This window comes from Anabrus simplex, chromosome 2 (genome assembly GCF_040414725.1).
Source record: "Anabrus simplex isolate iqAnaSimp1 chromosome 2, ASM4041472v1, whole genome shotgun sequence".
NCBI lineage: Eukaryota > Metazoa > Arthropoda > Insecta > Orthoptera > Tettigoniidae > Anabrus > Anabrus simplex.
In genome coordinates, this window is record NC_090266.1 from 656,504,343 (window position 1) to 656,516,439 (window position 12,097).

The window sequence follows — 12,097 nt, forward strand, 5'->3', positions numbered from 1 at the left end:
GTTTGGAATTTCTCCTAAATGCATAATGAGTTAATGTTTTCCTGCATTTCGCAGTTTTGTTCCTTCAGAACTATGTAACGTAAGATCTCACCGGATCAAGTGTTGTTGGTTCCTTCTGAACATCTATCTGGGATGATTCATATTCAGCATTGGGGTTCCTTTGTAACTTAAGGGTGTCACGAGATAACAATACAGGGTGAAATTTTATTTTTTGATTGTGACAATTGCTGTTAACTTGTAATGAACACCATGTTTTAAAGAAATTTTTTCGCAACCTATCCAAAGCAACTGATAGTCGATTTGATCCTATTAAGTATCCATTCGGGGTTGTGCTCCAATATCCGTTAGGATAGTCGACTGGTGGATAACCTGAATTAAATATATATATGGAATTCTACTTGTTGAAGGTCAGATTTTCCACGGATCGTGTGGATCAACTCTCAGTTATCTTTTGGATCAATGGTGCCCAATTTTCAGGATTTATTTTAGTTTTCTGGATTTTTCTGTCTCCGAATTTTACACTACGTTTTCAGTCTTTGAAAGACAATAATAAATTATTTCAATAAAACTCTACCATTCACGTTATGCATTGTGACTGCGTTAAAACATGTTTTGAAAATTTTGAGTGGCGTTTCTTGCCGATTTAATAAATAAATAATCCTGATTTACATTGAATAAATATTTTAGTAAGCTCATTTTTGCTCCTTATTTGAAGTAGTTATGTTCTCTGAATCCTATTGTTTGGTCGATGAAGTGAGAGAAAAAATCTCGCATCGGCCCCAAGATCCGAGAGTACGATATTGCACTACTGAAGCAGCCGAGGCAGACGACCAACGATGGAACGGTAAATTCAAGGGTTCAATATCAAGAATATCCCAGTTCTTAGTTTTATATCAGTTCGTTCGGTAGGAGTTAAAAAAACCACAATTTTAGCGAATATTTAATGTTTACGACCACATTGTACTCGAAATAAATTTTCAATATATTTGGTCATGTTCAGTAGCATTTCGTTCTGAGCTGCTCCACAACGGTAGACATAATCGCACTCTATATTTTAGATGGCAGCAGTGCCAAGAGAACGAATGTGACTTAGACCACCGTAGCTCAACTGGTGAGAGCATCTGACGCGAAATAGGAGGGTTGCGGGTTCGACTCCCACTAGTAACCGGTTGGCCATTTTGGTTCTGTACTTAACACATCTTCGATATGTATTGAATATGATGTTGAAAGTTTAACCTCGAGAATACCGCGTCTCTGTCAGAGAGAAGCAAACACCAGCGACTTTCTACGCGCGCTACCGGTACTACGCCCAGGTCCACTGTTGGTTTCTTGTTAACAATAGCGGTTGTGTTTGGTAATTTATCGCCTTCTGCTCGTGTTGTGGTAGTTGTGTGGAACGCAAAGCCATTCGAACGAAACTCTCAAACACCCTTCGTATATGTATTTACTGAGAGGCTTTGTTTTTATTATTGCTTCAGTGAGGTCTTCGAATTTAATTTCCTTACACTCCAACCTTCGGTAATTCTAGCGCCACACCTTTGAAACTTTATTTGAGTTGTGGCACCCCTTCGAGCCTCTAGTAGTTACGTTGCAGGCTGAAGTGCAGGCATTCTCATTTTCAATTGTAACTCGCTGTGTGGAACCCAAAGTCAGTTTTAAATTTGTACCACTTGGAGGCGCTAATACTAATTTTTTACCAATTGTGGTGTTTCGATACGATTCTCTAGACTTTTACTCGATGCTGATGATGCTTGTTTAAAGGGGCCTAACATCGAAGATCATCAGCCCCTAAGAGTTTTATTTTTAATTTTTATTTTTGCTAGGGGTTTTACGTCGCACCGACACAGATAGGTCTTATGGCGACGATGGAATAGGAAAGGCCTAGGAGTTGGAAGGAAGCGGCCGTGGCCTTAATTAGGGTACAGCCCCAGCATTTGCCTGGTGTGAAAATGGGAAACCACGGAAAACCATCTTCAGGGCTGCCGATAGTGGGATTCGAACCTACTAAGACTTTTACTCCTTCTTTCTGAATATATTCAACTTCTATCAACAAATCAACAGGAGCAAATATATTCCGTGTTCCAACATTACTGAAAGTATATTAAACCCATTTTGGAACAATTTCTACCAGGTGCGAAGCGACAGGGGAGACAGGGAAGACAGCGTGTAACTTTAACATTTTGTGAACGAAATATTGTACAGTTAATTCAATTCTTTTTTAGAACATTAATTATTTCCACATACATGACGTTATTGTATTCCTCGCTTTACTTATTTTCGTCTCACTTCAGCAATGCCCGGGCTCGCATCAGTTACACGAAGCACGTAGGTGGAAGTAGACGCTGTCCATTCTGTGTATGTTTCCTTTGATTTTCAAAGCTTTCAGATAGGGAAACACTAACGTTATCTGTAGGTGCTGACTGTGGAACTATGTCTTCCCTATAGCGAGATTTCTCCGCCCAGTAGACAGACTTACCAGCGTCTCTTCTTGCTCTCATTGGCTAGTATTTGAATCTCGGTAATAAAGGTGCTCTTATTGGCTACCATCTCAGGCATGCTTTTAATGCAATTAATTTGAATTTACTTTATTATAAAACACGTCTAAAAGTAAAACAGTAACATTCCGATACGAATTATAACAAACGCATACCTAATAAATGAATGATAGCATCAAAACCCTTCAATTACATGCATTTTCTTGCCTACCAATATTAGTACGGTATTATAAATGCAGCAACTATTGGCTTACAGTCTTAACAATGAACTCCAGAGTGTGAATACGGAAACAACAGAACTGCTTAACTTGATGCTGTCCATTCCGTTAACGTCAATTTCTAGTGAATGCACTATGAGTGCCTTGAAACGAATCAAAACTTATTTAAGGAACTCTATGACCAACCACAGACTGTCTAACTTGGGAACTCTAGCTATAGAGAAGGAACTGCTGAGGCATCATAGAAAGACGCCTGACTTTAAGATGAGAGTAATAGATGCATTTGCTGAAATGAAGGACAGGCGGATTGAACTCATTTACAAGAATATTGTTTAAGGTGACTTGTACGAAATTCTATTTATTTCTTATTTCTCTTATTAAATGTACGTAACAATGAATTATACTGTATAGGTATTTTTTAATTCTGAAAGTATGTTATTATTTGACAATTTCCCGCTGCCTATTTAGTCTATATTTAAAAATTAAACGAATGCACGTAGGGTTATAAGTTGTTATAGGGTTTGTCTTAGTTTCAGAGCCATTAATATAATGTTGAATACAGATCTGTATGCGCCGAAAACAAAATTCCGTGTATAATATATTTAAAATAGTTTAAATAAAAATATAAATCTCTGTCTACCCCCTTTCTTAGTTCGCGCTTCGCCACTGGTTTCTAAAGTTTAACAGTTCTATAAAATGGCCACAACGTAATTTCCATGCATCTTAAGAATACGAACATTGGTAAAAGAAAATTCTGAATGGCAACGACAAGCTCCTTTAAAAGATGCGATATATCACGGATACATATTTAAACAGATTTAGGCCGTTGCGACATCTTCGTCCAGTACAACCAGGTTTATCATAACACGTGTCTAATTTTTCCCATATTGGCTAGCTACTCGTTTTACGTAGCACCGACACTGACTTCTTGTTAGTTCCCGTCGTATGAAGGATAAAATGAAATAAGATTAACTCTTCACAAATAATCCTTTATTCAACTGGTACGTGTTCTGAGTTCAAAATGTGCTTTGAATCCTTACTTGCATCGTACAGCTACGTAGAGCAACGCGCACCCTCCATAAGCATGCAGGTAAGTGTATCGGAGCGGACAGTGACATTCATTCACTCACTGAATCAATCAGTCGCCACTGATCTGCATTAAGGGCTGTCGCCGAGGTGGCAACTTCAGTATCAGTTGTTTACTTACCGGTAGTCGTTTTATTTTTAAATGAATTCAAAGAAGTTGGAAATGTATAGAATATTTCCCTTGGTAAATTAGTCCAATCCCTAATTCCTGTAAACGAATGTTTGCACCAATTTGTTCTCTTGAATTCTAACTATCTTCATGTTATGATCATTTATACTTCTTTAAACTCCATTGAAGTTTATTGGTCTAGGCATGCTAAGGTCATTCCAGGCCATATCTCCGCTGACAATTCCGAGCGTTTCCTTAGACCTAGGTCTTCCCAGCCCAAAGTTTGCAATATTTTCGTAATGCTACCCTCTGATCGAAAAACGCCAAGGAAACAAGTGCTGATTTCCTTTGGTTGTTTTCCAACTGTCGAATTAAGTAATACTCGTGGGAATACCATATACTAAATGTATACTCTAACTGATGTGATATATAACCCTCCCATTCACAATTTTTTATAGTCTGCTTTACGACGCACCCACACAGATAGGTCTTATGCTGACGATGGGATAAGAAAGGGCTAGGTGTGGGAAGGAAGTAACCGTGGCCTTAATTAAGGTACAGCCCCAGCATGTGCCTCGTGTGAAAATAGGAAACTACGGGAAACACTCTTCAGGGCTGCCGACAGTGGGGTTGGAACCCACTACCTCCCGAATGCAAGCTCATAGCTACGATCGGTGCTCTCCTTCACATCCTTACTAAAACCCCTAAATACCTTCATAACAATATGAAGAGTTCTGTAACCTTCATTTACAATCCTGTCAGTGTGATTACCCCAAAGATCTCTCCTACCTAGCAAGTTGGCCGTGTGGTTAGGGTCACGTAGCTATGAGCTTGCATTCCGGAGATGGTGGCTTCGAATCCCATCGTCGGCAGCCCCGAAGAGGGGTTTCCGTGGTTTCTTCTTTACACACCAGACAAATGCTAGGGCTGTACCTTTAATTAAGGCCACGGCCGCTATCTTCCAAATCTTATCCCTTTCCCATCCCATCCCTCCGTCACCGAAAACTTTTGATCTCCTCATATTAACATCTAAGTACTTAAGAGTGATCCCCGTGAGGTGCTTCCACTCCATGAACGCTGTAATTAAAACTCAGAGGACTTTTCCTCTGACCATCTCACAAAATTTTCGAGATCTTCTTGCAGTCGCTCACAATCCTGCATCTTATTCGTTACTCTATACAATATAACACCATCCGTATAAAGCCTTATCTCTGATTCCATTTGTTTTACTCATATTATATAAGTAAAAAGACATAAAGGTCTAATAATTCTGCCTTGCAGTAACCCTCTTTTAGCATTACCAGATCAGATAATGCCTCACCTACAGTACTTTACTTTGTCTCTCTTTTCTTTAGCGTATGATTTTTAGTGCCTGGAGTGTTCTAGGACATGTTCGACTCGCCATTATTGTAGCTGCTTTCCCCGGTGCCCGCCATGAGGGTGAGCTATATGTACAGTTGTATGAGGGTGTTGGTGGCCTTGAGAAAGGTACCATCGTGGCATTTTCTTGCAGTTGAAATTGGAAACTACGGAAAACCATTTCGAGGAAGGTCGGCGGGGGATTTCAACCCATCTGTCTCCTGAGTACAGAGCTAGCAACCATAACTGACCCTGACGCAATGCCTTGAACTAACCTGTTCGGTTTTAATAGTCTGAGATCTGTTTTCCACCGAGCTCGATAGCTGCAGTCGCTTAAGTGCGGCCAGTATCCAGTATTCGGGAGATAGTAGGTTCGAGCCCCACTGTCGGCAGCCCTGAAAATGGTTTTCCGTGGTTTCCCATTTTCACACCAGGCAAATGCTGGGGCTGTACCTTAATTAAGGCCACGGCCGCTTCCTTCCCACTCCTAGCCCCTTCCTGTCCCATCGTCGCCTTAAGACCTATCTGTGTCGGTGCGACGTAAAGCAAAAAAAGGAAAAAAAAAAGAAAAACCGAGATCTGTTTTCCAAAATTTAGCCACATATCGAATCACACCTTTGTCTAGTCCAACATTACGTCAGTAGTGTGCCATGATCTACTCTTTCAAAAGCTTTGGATAGGTATATAGCTACGTAGTCTATTTGCCACTTGAATCTTAAACATCTGCTATATCTTGTTGGAATCCTGATGAAGATGCTTGTTGTTTAAAGGGGCCTAACGTCTAGGTTATCGGCCTCTAATTGTACACGATGAAACAAAATATAATGATAGTTAAAATTTTAAAATTCATCCACTGACTAGAATATAAAAATGATGGTGAATGGATATGAATTTAAAATAATCAGTGGATCAAATTCGCAATGTCTTATTTCCTTATAAAATTATAAAAATAGATTGAAATAGGACGAGGCATTGCCTTACACGATATCTATATATAAAAATTAAGCGGTTTGTCTGTACATTGCTCAGAATTTGAAAAGAATGGCATTTATGTATCGGTCATGTCCACAGTAACAAGAAAATGCACTTTTTACTTCCGTAATTTCTGTCTGTCTATCTGTCTGTACAGTATGTACAGTATGTACACGCATCACTAGAAAATGGCTAAAGAGAATTTAATGAAAATTAGTATGAAATGTGGGGGAATAAGTCGCTACAATCTAGGCCATAAATAATTTTATTCACGCTGATTGAAATGGTAGTTTAGGGGAAGGCCTAAACTTTAATTTTCAAATATTTATGTTATTAGTGGTCATATCTTGATAAAAACTGGTATACAAAGTCGGGGAATAAGTTGCTAGAATCTAGGCTATAAATAATTTTATTTACGCTGAGTGACATTGTAGTTTAGGGAAGGCCTAAAACTTAATTCGCAGTCGCTTAAGTGCGGCCAGTATCCAGTATTCGGGAGATAGTAGGTTCGAACCCCACTGTCGGCAGCCCTGAAAATGGTTTTCCGTGGTTTCCCATTTCCACACCAGGCAAATGCTGGGGCTGTGCCTTAATTAAAGCCACGGTCGCTTCCTTCCCACTCCCAGCCCTTCCCTGTCCCATCTTCGCCATAAGACCTATCTGTGTCGGCGCGACGTAAAGCAACTAGCAAGAAACAAACTTAATTCTTAAATATTTGCATTATTACTGGTCCTATCTCATTGAAAATTGGTGTGCGAAAGTCGGAGAATGAGCCACTACAATATAGGCTATTAATAATTTAATTAACGCTTAGTGAAATGGTAGTTTAGTGGGACGCCTAAAATTGAGTTCTCAAAAATATAGATATTATTAGCGGTCATATCGATAAATACTTCATAACCAAAGTTATATAAAATTACATTTCTGACCATTTATGTCTTATACATTTTTACCGTACCGGATATGATAACACAGATATTCATGAAATTGTATTTTTGTTGCTAAGTCCATATCAACGCCGAGCCACGAGGAAATATGTAAACAAGAATTTAATGAAAATCGGTATGTAGAGTCGGCCAATAAGAAACTACAGTCTAAACTATAAACAATTGTATTCACCCTGGGTGAAATTGTAGTTTAGGGGAAGGCGCCTATAATGTAATTTTTAAGTACCTATGTCATTGGTCCTATCGAAAAGTAATGCATAACAAAAGTTATAGAGAATACAATTTCCGGTCATTTATGTTTTATTCAGTTTTAACGTACCGACTATGATAAGAGTGGTATTTCAGAGTCGGAAGAAAACTAAATGTGAAGGCCTACAATATCGAAAGCGCATAACATTGATCAACAATATCATTACACTGACCATTGTTTGGTGTGATGTTCTTTGTCTCTTATGCTGCCTCTCAACTCCGATAGATGGGATTACTGCTGCGTACCGAGTATAACAGCCTGACGGGATATTGGCGGGAAATAGCCAGGGAGTTCGAAAACTTATTCTTTAGCATGCCATTCTTCTGGTTCATACATTTTCTGATACAGCTGATACGACACACACAGTGGTACATCATAGTATTCTAGCTATTCGATCCCTACTCTGACTCGCTGTTTTGAATGAGCAGTAGGCATACTTAAGGCAGAGTCTCACTTAGTAGAGTAGTAGTAGTAGTATGGCATGGTCTAGAATAACAATTAAGGCTATTCCAAATTACAGCAGCACAATTCACTAAAGGAAAGCTTCTTCCTCTTCATTTTTATTAAATTCTACATTCATTTTATTCCAAATCAGCAATGAAGAGGTGGTTTCTCCTCTGGCTTGGAGGAAACATTTGCCTCCAAGTCAGATTTTTCCGCCGTCAGTGTAGTGAATTGATACTTTCCGACTCATCGGTACTCCTAGGAAACATTAGTAAAAGGGCATAGTTTTTGCCCTGGGAGTCACCACTATTCGACCCTCTCCCCATCAAAAAGGGACAAAGAGTGTTCACGGCCCACGGCAGTCTGCGCCTTGGTCATTCCAGCTCTGCAACTTTGGACTGTTAGATCGGCAGTGCAGTCCTCTTCGTTAAAAGTGAGAAAATGTGTGGTTTTCCATTTGATCGAGTATTTCATATGAAAGCATTGCTTTTCATCGCGCCATTCCTACTGACGTCATTGTTATGTATGTTCATTCCAGTTGGGAAAACCACTAAGACAGTCTTTCTGAGGATGTAAAAAGGCAGGTGGAGAGTGAGTGTCTACCATTATACTGAAAACTCCCCGACCTGATTGTGACTGATGGTATGCAAGCGGGTCTACCATTACAGTGAAAATTCCCTAACTCAGTCTTCATATGAGAAAAGATGTTTGATGACTTCCCCGTCGCGTTTCTAGGGTAACGTTAAGAGCTATGCAATTTAATACAATCTTGCTCACAACGTGTACACTACCTAACCCAGAATTCTGTATACAATGTAGAATTCCGTAGCGAAGCACGGGTACATCAGCTAGTCATATAAAGATAAAATAGCACACTAAAATACACAAAGGCTAACTAAAAACAGAGTCAATAGAACAAAACGTAGCCAAATGTAATAAAACGTGGCAGACTTGAGATGTTATTGTCAGTGATGACCGGAAACATCCTCCCCGAATGCCATCCACTCCTATCAGAGGCCTCTGTAGCCGAACCAAGCAGCCAAGGCAATACCCACCTGGTCGTAGTAGGTATTGTCTGGGGTCCGATGTTGGACGATGCCTAATACGGGTTGACTGAGGCAATGAGCCCTTTCTCAAATTACCCGCAATAACTGGTACCCCATAGCGTATACAGAATGACAGGTATAGATAAAAAAATTAAAAAAAATAATAATACTATGTCCTAGCTTTCGGCTGTTCGGGGACCTGCGTTGTCAGGAGGATACTACTGCGAAGTACATGGCACTCCCACCCGACTGGAGTATTGGGATACCGTCCGGCTTTCGAGCTTAGTCGCACACGTAAGAAACCCCTCCCAAAGCAGCACGCACATCAAAAATGTTGATTCGGTTTACAACTAACCCTCAAGAGGGGTCCGACGGCCACATCACCCTTTCAGTCGCCTTCTACATAGGCAGCGATTACCTGTAGATGTATTCAGTCCCTCCCATCCACAGGTAACACAAGGTACTAAAGCCACAATCCATTTCCGCGCCTAGGTCGCCCCGTTTAGTCATCTCTTACGACAGGCAGGGGATACAGTGAGTGTATTCTTCGTTTGCGGTCCCGCAACTACAGTGGGTGCTGGAATCCTACAAATCAAAGTCCCTCTGTAATAATCTTTCCTAAACCCAAACTGCCTTCTGTCAACCCGTTAGTAATTTCGCAAACGTGTCTTTATAATCAGAAAGAATGGTTTCCCAAATGCCAAGCTGACTGGCCTGAAATTATCTGCTTTATGCTTATCGCCCTCTCCTTTGTACACTGGGGGCTACTATAGCAACTCTCCATTCATTTCTATAACTCAATCATGCGAACAGTAATCAAATAAGTACTTCAGATGGAGTTGTGTATTAAGACAACCACAACTGAAACATAGGAATGAAGTATAACAGTTAAAATCCTCGCCCCAGTCGGGAATCGGATCCGGGGCCGTCTGAACAGAAGGCCAGTGCTCTGATCATTCAGCTAACGAGCCTGGCTATTGAGCGACTATAAGGTGATAATGCAAATTGTAATTCAGAAGAACCCCACTGTCGGCGGCCCTGAAGATGGGTTTCCGTGGATTCTCATCTTTACACCATCCAAATGCTGGGGCTGTACTTTAATTAATGGTACGGTCAATTCCTTCCCAGTCGTAGCCCTTTCATATCCCATCGTCGTCATAAGATCTGTCCTAGTCGGTACGACGTAAAACAAACTGTAAATGGAAAAGCAATTCATGTATCGAGTGGCTTAAAATTTCGGAAGAAACATGTACTTTTGAAGTTGAGGATTTACATTTCTGTAAGCGATAGTTCGTTGTTTGTTAGGTCATCAGCCCAAAGGCTGGTCGGATCCTCGAATAGCACTACCAATGGGTTATGCGGTTATAGATTTTTATTTTATTTTAATTTTTTTACAGTCTGCTTTACGTCGCACCCGGCACAAATTAGTGTTATGGCGACGATGGGATGGAAAAGGGCTGGGAATGGGATGGAAGCGGCCGTACTCGTAATTAAGGTACATTTGCCTAGTTTAAAAATGGGAAACTACGGGAAACCATCTGCAGGGCTGCCGTCAGTGGGGTTCGAAGCGGCTATCTCCCGAATGCAAGCTGATAGCTACGTGGCCCAAACCGCACAGCCAATTTTTCGGTTTGTGGTTATAGGGAAACCGCGCAAAAACCTATGCTGGCGCCAAAATGAGATGTATTAGGTACGATGAGTGAGGCAGTTTGCCACTACTTTCCTCAGTGGGTCAGATAGTGATAAAGCAGCACAACTGACCTATAAGCACTTGTCATAACATTCGGATGTAGTAGTTGTGTGCTCCGAATGTCTTTACTCTGCACCATCCATACCTCAGCATCTTCCATACAGTCACTACCATGGATGTGACCTGAGAATTACGTGGAAGCTACATTTTACTCTGGCCTGTGCCAAGAGACAGAAGAAAAAATACAGCATTAGGCGGAAGACACATTTACGAATTCGAAACACAGGTTGTGCTTCAGAACAGGAGCCAGTTAAATAATGGATTATTTATGAAGGGTTTATTTTATTTCATTTCATTTTTTCATTTTATTTTATTTCAACAATACAACGAAACATACGTTTTCTACAAACATCTTTAAAACTGTTGTAACACCGAGAACAGGACACAGGTTTGTATAACGTGTTTGCTCAGAATGTCTTCAGCCATCACCTCCGTACGTCACCACGAGTTTCACACAAGTAGGCGGACTGATGACCAACAAAAAAGCAATCGAGTGTTTTCTCTGCTACAGGCGATCCCGACCATGCTAAGACAGACCCCAGACGCGGTCAAGGTCTCCCCCTCTCGGTGATAGACTGCTTGGCAGAGCACTTCACAAAGAGCGCCTTGTACCACTCGAGAAGTTCATTCCCCTTGCACACTTCTCCGCAAGAGGGACATCAGTCCCGTCAGCTCTTCATGTGTGTCCTAAAGGACCTCGGGACTCACGTACACAGCGTGCATCAGTGATCTAATGCCGGACTCTGAATCCCAAGATTGCAGGATCAACCCCGACAGAGGTACAGTAGTTGGATTTTTAAAGGACGGAAAAAGTCCATTCGGTATTCCATGTTGTACGATGTCGGCATGTAAAAGATCTGTGGTGACACATGTACACTTTATCACCCATAGATCGCCCATCGGATGGCAAGCTGGTAAAGAAAAACAGAACGTCGGAAATGACAGGCAGGCAGCCAAATGGTATCAGATCAAATTACCTGCACCATATGATATTATTATTATTATTATTATTATTATTATTATTATTATTATTATTATTATTATTATTATTATTTGACGCAACTACTCATTTAGCACCGTTTTCGTTGTCTGTGATGTCAGCCAGTTCCTCAAATGTATTCACGACTGAGTGAACCCGATTCCGAATCTCAGGTAAGGTTGAGATACTTGGACAAGCCGTGAACGAACCTACGTTGTCCGCTACGGAATTCGGCAAAAGGTGATATTAGCGTCGCTCATATCTAAGCCACTTTAATATCGTATTTTGAAACCCAGTGGTAAAACAGAGATATGTCGATAAAATAAATCATAATCACCATAAAAATTAAAGCCATTTTAAACATCGCAAAAGGCTTGATACGGTTACTAACATTAAAATGGAGCCCGACGACCTAAGTGTTAAGCCCCTTTAAACAACAAGC

At 40.7% G+C, this 12,097-nt stretch overlaps 1 protein-coding gene across 3 annotated transcripts in view; it reads right to left on the reverse strand.

Annotated features, from left to right (window-relative positions):
• Positions 1-12,097, reverse strand: part of LOC136864326 (A disintegrin and metalloproteinase with thrombospondin motifs 4) — a 644,921-nt gene that overhangs the window by 560,244 nt on the left and 72,580 nt on the right. The gene's annotated exons all lie outside the window — the stretch shown is intronic.